Below are 11,626 nucleotides of genomic sequence, written 5' to 3'. Positions count from 1 at the left end.
AAATAATGCAATATATGTTAAGAAAGAAAAAAAGAAGAAGAAGAATGTAGCAGGAGGGGAAGAATGAAGGGGGGGAAATCGGAGGGGGAGAAGAACCATGAGAGACGATGGACTCTGAAAAACAAACTGGGGGTTCTAGAGGGGAGGGGGTTGGGAGGATGGGTTAGCCTGGTGATGGGTATTGAGGAGGGCACGTTCTGCATGGAGCACTGGGTGTTATGCACAAACAATGAATCATGGAACACTATATCTAAAACTAATGATGTAATGTATGGGGATTAACATAACAATAAAAAAAATTAAAAAAAAAAAAAAAGCTTCCCAGGTTATTCTTTTTTTTTTTTTAAAGGAAATTTTTTTCTTAAAGATTTTATTTATTTATTTGACATTGAGAGAGGACACAAGCAGAGGGAGTGGCAGGCAGAGGGAGAAGCAGGCTCCCTGCTGAGCAGGGAGTCAGATGTGGGACTCGATCCCGGGACCCTGGGATCATGACCTGAGCTGAAGGCAGTTGCTTAACCAACTGAGCCACTCAGGCGCCCTTCCCAGGTGATTCTAACATGCTAACTTAACCACAAACTTTGAGAACCACTAACTTAAACTGTAAAGAAATTTATTTTGGGAGTTAGATTCCAGGGTACCTCCAGGGTAGGTTCAGCAACCCCCCGTGATGTAATTGAGGACAAACCATTATTAGAGGTTTTTTTTTGATCCTTAGGCTGGTCACCTCATGGTAGCAAGATGACTGCCATAGCTCCTGGAATCATTCACCCACATGACAGGGGTCAAAAGTTGGGAATGAGGTGCAGGGCCAATGCGATGAGTTTGTTTTTTGACTTCTCTCCTTTTGTCAAGCGGGGAAAAAACGTTCTTAGATCCTTGCAACAGCTGTCCCCTTGGTTCTCATTGGGCAAAGATGGGTCACCCTTAGCTGCTGGGGAGACTGGGAAAGTGAATTTTGGGGTTTTTCACTGTCCATAGCGGGAAGCAGAAAATGGAGAAGAGGGCTGGAAAGGCTCCCGGGCAGGCAGTTATTGGTGTCCACCAGAAAAGGCACATCTGAAATACAAATGAACAGGCGGCAAGCTTAACGCGTGACGTAACCAAGTCATTAGTTAACTCCCCCCGCCCCTAAGCAAGAAGCTGCTCCCTGACTCCCCCACCTGGGAATGTTCTCGGAAACTTCTGGAGACCCCGCCCACTTGGCCCAGTTTATGTTTTGGTGGAAACTCTTAATATTTCCATTGTCTGACTTGAGAGTGTTGAAATTATTCATCTTAATTAAGTGTTGCCTAGGTGTTATTTTGACAGAGACTCTCACCCATTGAATTTTCTTTACCTCTTCTTTGTTTTAGAAGCCAAGAAGGAAAATGTATTGGTGGGAGGGTGACTTTCCCGCCTGCAGTATCTGCATCTGAAAGATTGCTGGAAGAAATGACAGTCAGGTTGGCCCCAGGCTGGCCTGACTTCCCACTCAGCCAGGTTTTTAGAAAGCCAGCAAGAGCTCTTTCTTTGCAGAAGTAGCTGCCAGGGTTCCAAGGTAAGTCAAATAACATCCCTTACTTAAGTAGACCAGGTGCTGGTTTCACAAGTGGACATTTATCCTCTGGACTAAAATGTGCATTCCTAATGTGTGCCAAGAGGTTGTGTGAGGAGAGGGAGCAAGTCTAGACAGGTGACCATGGGCAGCCTCTCAGAGGTGGTGGCATTTGAGCTGAGACCTGAATGGACATCCAACCATAAGCAAATCTGGGGAAACGGAGTTCCAGAGGAAACAAGGGAAGAGTCTCATGTGGGAATGAATTTGGCCATCTCTAGGAAAGACGGGAGCGTGGGAGGTCTTTTCCTGGGATAAATTCCCACAATGGGGTGACAGGACCAAAGGTTATAGATTTTTTTTTAAAGATTTTATTTATTTATTTGAGAGAAAGAGAGACAAAGAGCAGGGAGCCGGGCAGAGGGAGAGGGAGAGGGAGAATCTTAAGCAGGTTCCACGCCCAGCACAGAGCCCCATGCAGCACTCGATCTCACAACCCTGGGACCATGACCCAAGCCAAAACCAAGAGTTGGACGCTCAACTGACTGAGCCACCCAGGTTCCCCAGTTATGGACTTTTTTGTATGACTTTTGACACACACACATGCATATATATGGCTGGCTTGTTTTCCAAAATGAACATATATAGGATCATGTGTCCAATTGCTAACAGTTGTTATTCCTGGGGTGTGGGATTCAGAGGTTGACATGATGAGAAAAGGGGCTTTAAATTTTCCATCTTCTGGGATTCCTGGGTGGCTCAGTCGGTTAAAGCGGCTGCCTTTGGCTCAGGTCATGATCCCAAGGTCCTGGGATCGAGCCCCACATCGGGCTGTCTGCTCAGCAGGGAGCCTACTTCTCCTCCTGCCTGTCTCTCTCTCTTTCCCTCTCTCTGACAGATAAATAAAATCTTTAAAAAAATAAAAAAATAAAGTTTCCATCTTCTGCATGATTTGAATTTTGGCTATATATTCTGGTATATATCATTTGTAAAACTTAAAGTGACCTAATGTTTTAGAACATTGGTAATAAGCAGGGTTGTAGATACAGTGTTCTATTATTCTAAATATCATATATGCATTATATGAATCCCATTATTAGTATGAAATATTTCGTACTAAAAACCTGATTTTTATAAAGTGTATTAATTTATACACCACCAGGTAGCTCTAAATGTGACAGTTTCACTACATACACACGAAGATTGATGATTATTCCTTTTTAACATTTTTGCTTCTTTATTCGGGTTTAGGCTCTGATTTGCTCTGATAAGCTACTTTATACTCCGTAGGTTTCAGTTTTTTTGTCAAATGGGAAGAAAGATCTGACTAACCTCTCAATTCCCTAATAGAATTGTTCAGGAAGTTAAATAAAATAGTAAATGGAAGGCACTCTGCAAATTTTTATTTTTTTAAAGATTTATTTATCTATTTGAGGGGGAGGGGCAGAAGGAGAGGGAAAGAGAGAATCTTTTTTCTTTTTAAGATTTTATTTATTTGAGAAAGAGAGAGAGAACATGAGTCGGGGGGAGGGGCAGAGGGACAAGCAGACTCCCCATTGAGCAGGGAGCCCGATGTGGGGTTTGATCCCAGGACCCTGAGATCATGACCTGAACCGAAATCAAGAGTCCGATGCCCAACTGACCGAGCCACGCAAGCATCCCTCTGTAGATTTTTAAATGCAATAGAATAGAATGGAGGAGGAAAGAGAATTAGGAAGGAATTTCCATCAGGAATGAACTCCCCCTTTAATCACATCTCACCAAAGCCAGCAGCTTCTCAGAGCAGCCTTCCTGGACTCTCCCATTCATCCTGATCTCTCCATTCTCTTAATTCTGTCTCCAACGTCCTTAACCCAAAGGCTACACGATGTGACCCTTTGATGGTTTTGTCCGCATTGACGATGACCTCCCCCAGTGAAGGGCCCCGTGAAGGCACCATGTCCTGATGGTGGGATCTGAGGCACTAGTGAGTAGGTAGAGACAAGCTAATTTGAGGGGAAAGGGTGGTCTTTCACAGAGAGTTGTACATGTTGGGAAGAGCTTCAAATTAGGCTGTGGAAGAACTAAGTTCTAGTTGGAGTATTTCAGTGACAAGCTCTGAGCATGTCAAGTCTTTTCACCTCCCTGGTGTCAGTTTTCTTGAGCTGTGGGGCAGTTTACACCTTCGTTCTGCCATTTACTCCCTGCGAGTCATTAAATGTCCCTGTGGTCAACGTGCCCTATGTTCACCACTATCCGGGCCTCCTCCCCTTCGCAGGGCCTGGAAGACTCAGCCCTCCTGCCGTTGGCTGGGGCCGTGGGACTAGTTCTGGCAAATGGAACGGGGTCCAGGCGAGCGAACACCGCATGCCTGCTTCTCCGGGCTCCCTCCTGCCCTGCCACGGCGATTGTGGAGGAGGCCTGGCGTGGACCCGGTGTCCTGAAAGGTGAAAGCAGCCGGGATCGCTGAGCCATGGCACAAAGGCTGCTGTGTGGTGGGAAGTGCACTCTAACTGCATAAAACGGCTGAGATTCTCGGGACCGTCTGTTACTATAGCACAGCCTAGCTGAGCCTGACGCACGCACAGACTGAGCCTCAGTTTCCCCTCCTCTGGGGGGAATGACACCTAGTTTACGTGGTTGCGGTGAAGACTGAGAGGATGGGTGTCAGATTCTGAGCTCGATGTCGGGTCACGGGAGGAGCTCCCTAGATGTTCGCTTCTTGCGCTCCCCTAGCAAGGTGCTCATTCTTGGCAAAGGCAGGCAAGGCCACCTGACCAGACCTTCCCGTGGACCTCTGGGGCATAACAGTGAGGTCAGTAGCTCCTCATGGAAGGAGGCATACAATCCTTATTAAGCAGCAGCTCTTCTGAGCTCTGTCTCTCCATACTTCCTGGTCCCTTCCATGTACATCCCGGGGCAGTAGTTTGGGCTTGTTGAGCGACGTGGGACGGACGGCTTCTGACATCCACCTTCCACTAGCAGCAAGCCGTGGCAGCTGCATGTTCTCCCCCCACCAGCACCAGCTGCCTCTGTCTTGCTGGGAGGGGACCGCGTGGGTGGGGGCGGGGGTGGGGGTGAGCCTTCCTCATTTACCGTGAACTGTCCCCTTGGTGCCATGAAACAGGGAAGACAGATTTGGGAATATGGGCATCCGGTAGGGCCTCTGCGCCTCACTTCGCCTATGCCTTGACTCTAATAACAACAGAATAAAAATAAATAAATAAAGTGAAAATAAACCTCTGAGCTGCAAATGCCCTTTTTTTTTTTTTTTAAAGAGGGAAGTTTAATGAACCGGTGGTGCAAGGAGCAGAACATGAGCCGAGAGTTCGATGGGGAGAAACCAAGCCCCCATGGGAAAGCCCCCTTGCCTTGTGAATGATGGCCGGGTCTGTCGGGACGTGGCTCTGTGTCGTGACTCCTGCAACCAGGCGGACACTTCCAGGCACCTCAGGACGGCAATTTCTTGAATCCCACAGTGAGGGACAAAGTTGGTTAAAGCATTCTTAGGAATTTAAATCAGCGTGATGGCAGGATTTTCCAGAGCCAGTGACTCAGGATTGCTCACCTGGACACCTTCCCCACCGAAATCCAACCTCCCCCCCGGCCCACATCTAGTTATGGAGGAGAGGATGGGAGCAACTTGGAAATGCTTTTAGCTGAAACTTGAAAGACTCAAAAGAAAGTCAAGTCCATTCTCAAAGTCTGGGCCTGGCTGTGGGAGGGCCTGGTCCTACTTCAGCCACTCTCCCGACCCACAGGAGCTGTGGCCAGACAAGTAATGAGCTATCCTAGAGAGTTCAGAAAGATGGATTCCACTGCCTGTGCTCCATCTTATGAGAAACAGATGACTCCTTGCTCTGAAATGGCGAGTGCCTCCAGGAATCCATCCTCGTCCTTTCTTTGTTCCAAAGCAAACACTTGCCTTGGCTTCTGTTCTCACGCCCAGACGTGCTCTGTGGGAGTGGAGGTCCTGAGCCAAGGACCTGAGACCTGAATTTGAATGGGACTCAACAAGCCTATCCATGAGCTGTGACCACAGAGTAGTGGGACTGCCTTCATAACGAACCTTCCAGACTTACACATCCACCTAAGCATCGTCCCCTGCAACACGGTCACCTCGGTGGGCTACAGATTTATATCCAAGGTGACATTAATAGCAAGGTACCAACATTTATGGACCATTTACCAATTGTCAGGCTCTGGGCTAAAAACCTTATGGGTATTTCTCATTTGACCCTCACAGTCCCATTACCAGATGAAAAAACTGAGGTTTAGCGAGATCAAGTCATGTGACCAGAGGGTGATGAAGCTGGGAGTCAAACCCTGGCCCAAAGCTCTCCACTCCAGGGTTAGAATGACCTTGAGAACTTGGAATGACTGCTGTCCTTTCAGATCCTCACTGATGATGTGAGGATTCACCTTCACTCAGGTTCAGCCACAGGGAATCAGGAACTTTCACATTCCTCTGCTATGTGTTGAAATCTCCCCAAGGGGAGGCATGCGGACAATCATCCCAGCCCCCAGCCATCTTCGGGAAGAAGCCAGGGACACTCAGAGAGGGTAAGGAATTTGCAGGAAGCGGCAGTGCAATAACTCTCGGGAATGGACTTGATTTTTTTTTTTTTTTTGAAGCAGCCAAAAGCTATTTGGAGCCAAGTCTACTAATCTAGGTAATTCATCCAACTTGGCAAAATTCGGCATGTTCAGTATAAATTTACAGAAGACTGATCATCTTGTGGGGTTCATGGTCTGGTCCTGAAGGCAATTCCAGAAGAGGCGTTTCAGGAATGGTTAGAAATTTCTTTCTAGTCTGAACCAAACTCTGCCTCCTGGTAATTTGCTCCACTTTGAATCCTGGAGCCACAGACTCGGCCTCATCACCACCACTCTCCACACCCTGCTCCGTCCTCACAAGCTCTGTTATCTGGTTTAGAAGCAGCAAATTAGAAAAGATGAACATGCACATTACAATCACCTGGGATGTCTCTAACCTACAACGTCCAGAGAGTCCAGCTTTATCCAACAGCCTGATGGATAAAAGCATAGTTGTTTTTTGCAGTTTTTGAAGTGACTTTAACACAGGGTTGAGAACCACTGTGTTAAGAAGAGAGGAGAAGTTAAACCTGGAGCAGCTCAGTAACTACTAGCCCAAGGCGTCACAGGAACCATGCCCCAGAGCTGGGCTTCGAGCCACCGCCCAACTGCCCCTTGCTTCCTCTGGACATGCCCACCCTCTTTGACCCACAAGGGTTCCCTGAGCTTGGGGTCCCAGCAGGGACAACAAGGGAGAAACAGTCTCCGCAGTGTGCCCCGTTCTGAAGGCCGTGCTCATCACCCCCCAACAATGCTGGATTCCTCGTTTGGAAGGCATCTGTGTGGGATGTGCTGTCTGCAATGCTGGAAAGCTGGATGCAGACAACGCTCAGGTGCTCCGGGGTTCTGACTCTGCTCAGCCTCCACATGAGGATGCAGCCCCAGCGACACGGATTGGGTCCAGAATCAGGAGGGGCCCGTGTTTGCGGACATTCTCTTGATAGCACTGGATTGTTAGAAGTGCATCCTCTGGAACTGTGATGTAAGCTCCATTGTAACAGGGTAAGAAATGCAACTTTCCAGTGAGATCTTACCTCCCAGGGATGAAGGCAGGCAGGCACCCCTCCCCACCCCCTCCAGAATTCCAAGGGCCAAAGGAAGCTACGGAGCTATGCTATCTCTGTCACTACCTTTCTTCTGATAAGATTTTGAATCCTTCTCTAATTTAATTTAACCTAGCCTTACAGGGATCGAGTGTAGCATCAGTCCCCATAACCTTTAGCTGGGGACATGAGGGCGGGCTGGCCTGCTGGCCCTCGCCCTGAGCCTGATAGGAATAACGGGCCTAAAGGAACCAAGGCAGGGGTGGGCTGGGGTTGCCTCCACTGCGGCTCCTCCTGGAGTCTGCCCACTACCCAGGCCTTGCCTCCCTGGTCCCTCTCTCTGTAGGCCCTCTATTTCAGCCTCTCCAGTGGTCTTTTTTTTTTTTTTTAAGATTTTATTTATTTATTTGACAAAGAGAGACACAGTAAGAGAGGGAACACAAGCAGGGAGATGGGAGAGGGAGAAGCAGGCTTCCCGCCAAGCAGGGAGCCCAATGCGGGGCTCGATCCCAGGACCCCAGTATCATGACCTGAGCTGAAGGCAGACGCCCAACCATCTGAGCCACCCAGGCGCCCCTGGTCTTTTTTTTCTTAAGCCCAAAGTCTCCCTAAACGTTCTGGTCCCAGCTCTCTGTTAGCTCTCTGCTGCTAACAGAGACCCCTATCTGGGCTGCTACCCCCTTTCCACTTCCCTTCCATGGCTGTCCCCACTCCCTTCCATCACGTCAAGGACATGCTTGGAAACGACAGGAGGGAATTTCAGGCCAAGAGGGAGGCACGGTTGTAGTGGTTAATCAAATGCCGACCATCTATTTACATGAATACAAATGAACTGCTTCCACAGACACAGTGATTTCTTGTGGTCTGCCATCAAAATAACCTTGTGTGATAATGTTATGGGCCCACTTGACTAAGCCACAGGTGCCCGGATATTTGGTCAGACATTATGCTGGGTGGTTCTGGATGAGATTATCATTTAAATCAGTAGATGGAGTGAAGCAGATTGCTCTCCTTAATGTGGGTGGGCCTCGACCAATCACTTGAAGGTCGGAATAGAACAAAAAGGCTGACCCTCCCCTGAGTAAGGGAGAATTCATGCTGTCTGATGGCCTTTGAACTGAGATGTCAGCTTTTTTCCTGCCTTCGGACTTGAACTGAACTGAAACACTGGCTTTCCCTGGGTCCTGAGCCTGTTGGCCCTTAGTACTGGGACCACAGTATGAGCTCTCCTGCTCCTCAGACATTCAGACTCGGACTAGAACTAACCACCTGGCTCTCCTGAGTCTCCAGCTGACCAGCTCACCCTGCGGATGCTGGGACTTGTCTGCCTCCATAATCAGGTGCGACAATTCCTTATAATAAATCTCTTTCTCTCTCTCTACATCCTATTGGTTCTGTTTCTCTGGAGACCCTGACCAATGTACCTTGCCTCACAGATATTGCTAATATTCCCATTCTGCTGATGGAGAAAAGGGCCGCCCCCCGCCCCCTGCTCGGGTGTACACTGCCCTGCCCTCTCTAGCAGCACTACCTGGATCCCACTCACTCCAGCTCTGCTCTCCTCCCCTTCCCTCTCCTTCTCACCTTGTCTCGGCCGAAGCTCCGCCTCCATCTCTCTGCCCAACTGGGCCAGGATGTGCCTGGATCTAGGATCTGTGACTCTTCCCTCCTTCTTTCAGAGGCAAGTCAATATTCCTGGGGGAGTTAAAACACACTTGCTGTCCTTCGCTGGTTCTGCAGTCACTTCCTTTTTAAACAGTTGGAAATATTTCAGGACCCACATGATTCCATTTGGTTGTCAAGCCACATCATTGTTTTGGAGAGCAGACTGTATTTCCTGGAGACTGTGCCTAATCTCCATTTCTTTCCCCACCTCTTTACACATTCCTTTCTCACTCCAGACAATCTCCTCCTGCCTGCAGGTTTATTTCCAAAACAACTCAGGGAAAGGTGCTCCACTGGCGCATACATTTTGACCTGCTGTGTTTTCCCAAAATCTAGGGGGTAGATTAGCTTCTTCTTGGCCATAGGCTGGGTAATTTTCGTGCTACAGCAAATGTACTCTTTTAGATGGTAGAAAGAAAGGAAAGAAAGGAAGAACAAAGGAGAGGAAAGAAACCAATAGCAACACCCAACAGCCAAATTGATATGCACATTATGGTAATAATTCTGCAAGAAGAGCTTGTACTTGCAGATAACTTAGCCTCTGGCCAACCAGGAACGGGGGTGGGGGGGGGTACCAACACCCGGCAAGCTGTTCACCAACCACAGGATTATATCTGCCCAGGTTTGTTCCCATCCCTATTCAAAAACACTTTGGCACATCAATTCTTCCTTCTGAGCATACAGAGAAACAGGTCGGTGAAGGGGATTGCTCAGGCTGGTGGACCAACGTGGGAGACAAGAAGATCTTTGAGGCCTGGACAGTGTTCCCCATGAGGCTTCTCCTCAAGGCTGGGGCTTGGGAGCTGGGTCATAAGCTGTAGCACAGTGAAGTTAGGGAAGGTGGAGGAAGGCTTTCCAGAAGGCGGGAGCATGATAGAGGGATTGAAGAAAAGGCTTGTGGAGGGCGTGCCAAGAGGGCCATGAAGTAATGTTCCCAGAGCCCTCCAGCCCTCTGGTTAAAGGACCATTAACAACGAATTATTATCCTGGCTATTATTTCTGTCTGCAATAACAGCCATGACAATGGATGCTGCAAAGGTCAACCCTGGGGCTCCTGTTGCCTAATCCATTTAGTGAGGGTTGGAGGCGGAAATGAGCTGATGAAGTTTGTTGTTGATCCAGACACATTTCGGCTGGCCGGCCGCGAGGTCGTGAGAAACTCCAGATGGAGTTAATCTCCTCTGTGTCCCAGGCAAGGAGGGGAGCTAAAATTGAACCTGAGCACATTCAAGGTAAGGCACAAGGAGTGAAAGCTCATCTCTGCTTCTTTTGTGAGGACACGGGGCCGAGTCCTGACAGGGATGGGCACACGTCCGGTTTGGGGCAGAGGCCCGCCTTGGTCACCAGAACACGCAGCTTGCCTGCTGTAGAGGGGCCCCGGGCCCCGGCCTCCTGAGCAGCTGCTAGACCCACAGGGGTCTGGGCTGCCCATTTTATCTGGGGTCATCTCAAATCCCACCTGGCATTGCCAAGACCAGCCCAAGGTCACCCAGTTAGATGGAGGCTGAGCCAGGACCAGAAGCTGTGGCCCTTGGCTTCTGGCCGGAGTATTTCCACTCCACCTGTCTGCAGCTCCCCCGCCCCACCGGAGGCAAGTAAACGGCAGCCTTGAAGCTTCCAGCTGGAGATGGTGGGGGATGGGGAGCCCGGGGCCACCCCCCTCTCATGCGCTCCAGTCAGGCCTTCCAACAGATGCACATTGAGCACCTACTGCGTCTCATGCACTGTCACAGGTGGGGGATGAGGGCACGGGGTTTGGAGTTAGACCTTGGCCATTTAATCCTCTGAGCCTTGATTTCCTCATCTGGAAAGTGGGCAACATTAATCCCTGTGCCTCACACATATAGTGAGTGCTCCATGAAAGGTGGCTATATAAGAGGAGGGCCTGGCGCCCAAGAAGTTCTTGGTCTCTCAGCGGAGCCAGATCCATCAATAACGACACGCAGTGTACACGAACAGTGTTTGGTAGCAGAGGCCGGAATAACTAACTAACCAGGGCGCTAACTAACCAGTGCTCTGCCACTCACCAGCTTGATGACCGCGAGCAGCTTCCTCAACCTCTTTAGAGGGGCCTGAATCTTCTTACTTGTACATGGGGATAATATAAATAGCACGTAAATTCAGGGTTATGGATTTGTGATTGGGACCTAGTAAATATGAAGGGCCTGATGCTCGGTAGGCAGCAATAGTCTCAGGAGTATCACCAATTTTGAGGTGAAGTCAGAGAATCTTCACAGGAGGGGTGATACTTGAATTGGGTTTTGAGCAGAGCTTTACAGGGAGAAGTTAGGCAGAAAGGCATGGACCAGGGCATGAAGATGTGGAAGATATTCAGAGAAGAGCAAGCAGCTTGATGAATCTGAAGCAGGGAGTTCGTGGGAGAGCGATGCGGAGGGCTCTGAACTTTTGGACAATGAGGGTGACTGGAGGTTTTTGAGCTTAGGTAGCACAGGGTCAAATTGGCATTTTTAAGATATACTTTGTTACCACTTTATTGGTTGCTGGCTTTTTGTTTTGCCAAGAGCCATGTTATAACAGCAATAATACGATAGTGATGAACTCCCGAATAATTGTCAGAACTCTATCAGTCGCCAGTGACAGAAAACCAAAATCAAACTAGGTGTGGTGGTTTTCGGATATGTCCACAAATTCTTTGATCTTCCTTCCTTTGAGAAGGATTCCCCTCACCTTGAATATAGGCTTAACTCACTTCTAACAAACATAGTAAGTGGAAGTGACAACATGCACATCAGAGACTAACTCAAAAGGCACTCCTCACTTGCTCTCTTGGATATCTTGTCCTGGA

Source organism: Phoca vitulina, unplaced genomic scaffold, assembly GCF_004348235.1.
Source record: "Phoca vitulina isolate PV1807 unplaced genomic scaffold, GSC_HSeal_1.0 scaffold7, whole genome shotgun sequence".
NCBI classification, from domain to species: Eukaryota; Metazoa; Chordata; class Mammalia; order Carnivora; family Phocidae; genus Phoca; species Phoca vitulina.
This window is presented reverse-complemented; position numbering follows the sequence as displayed.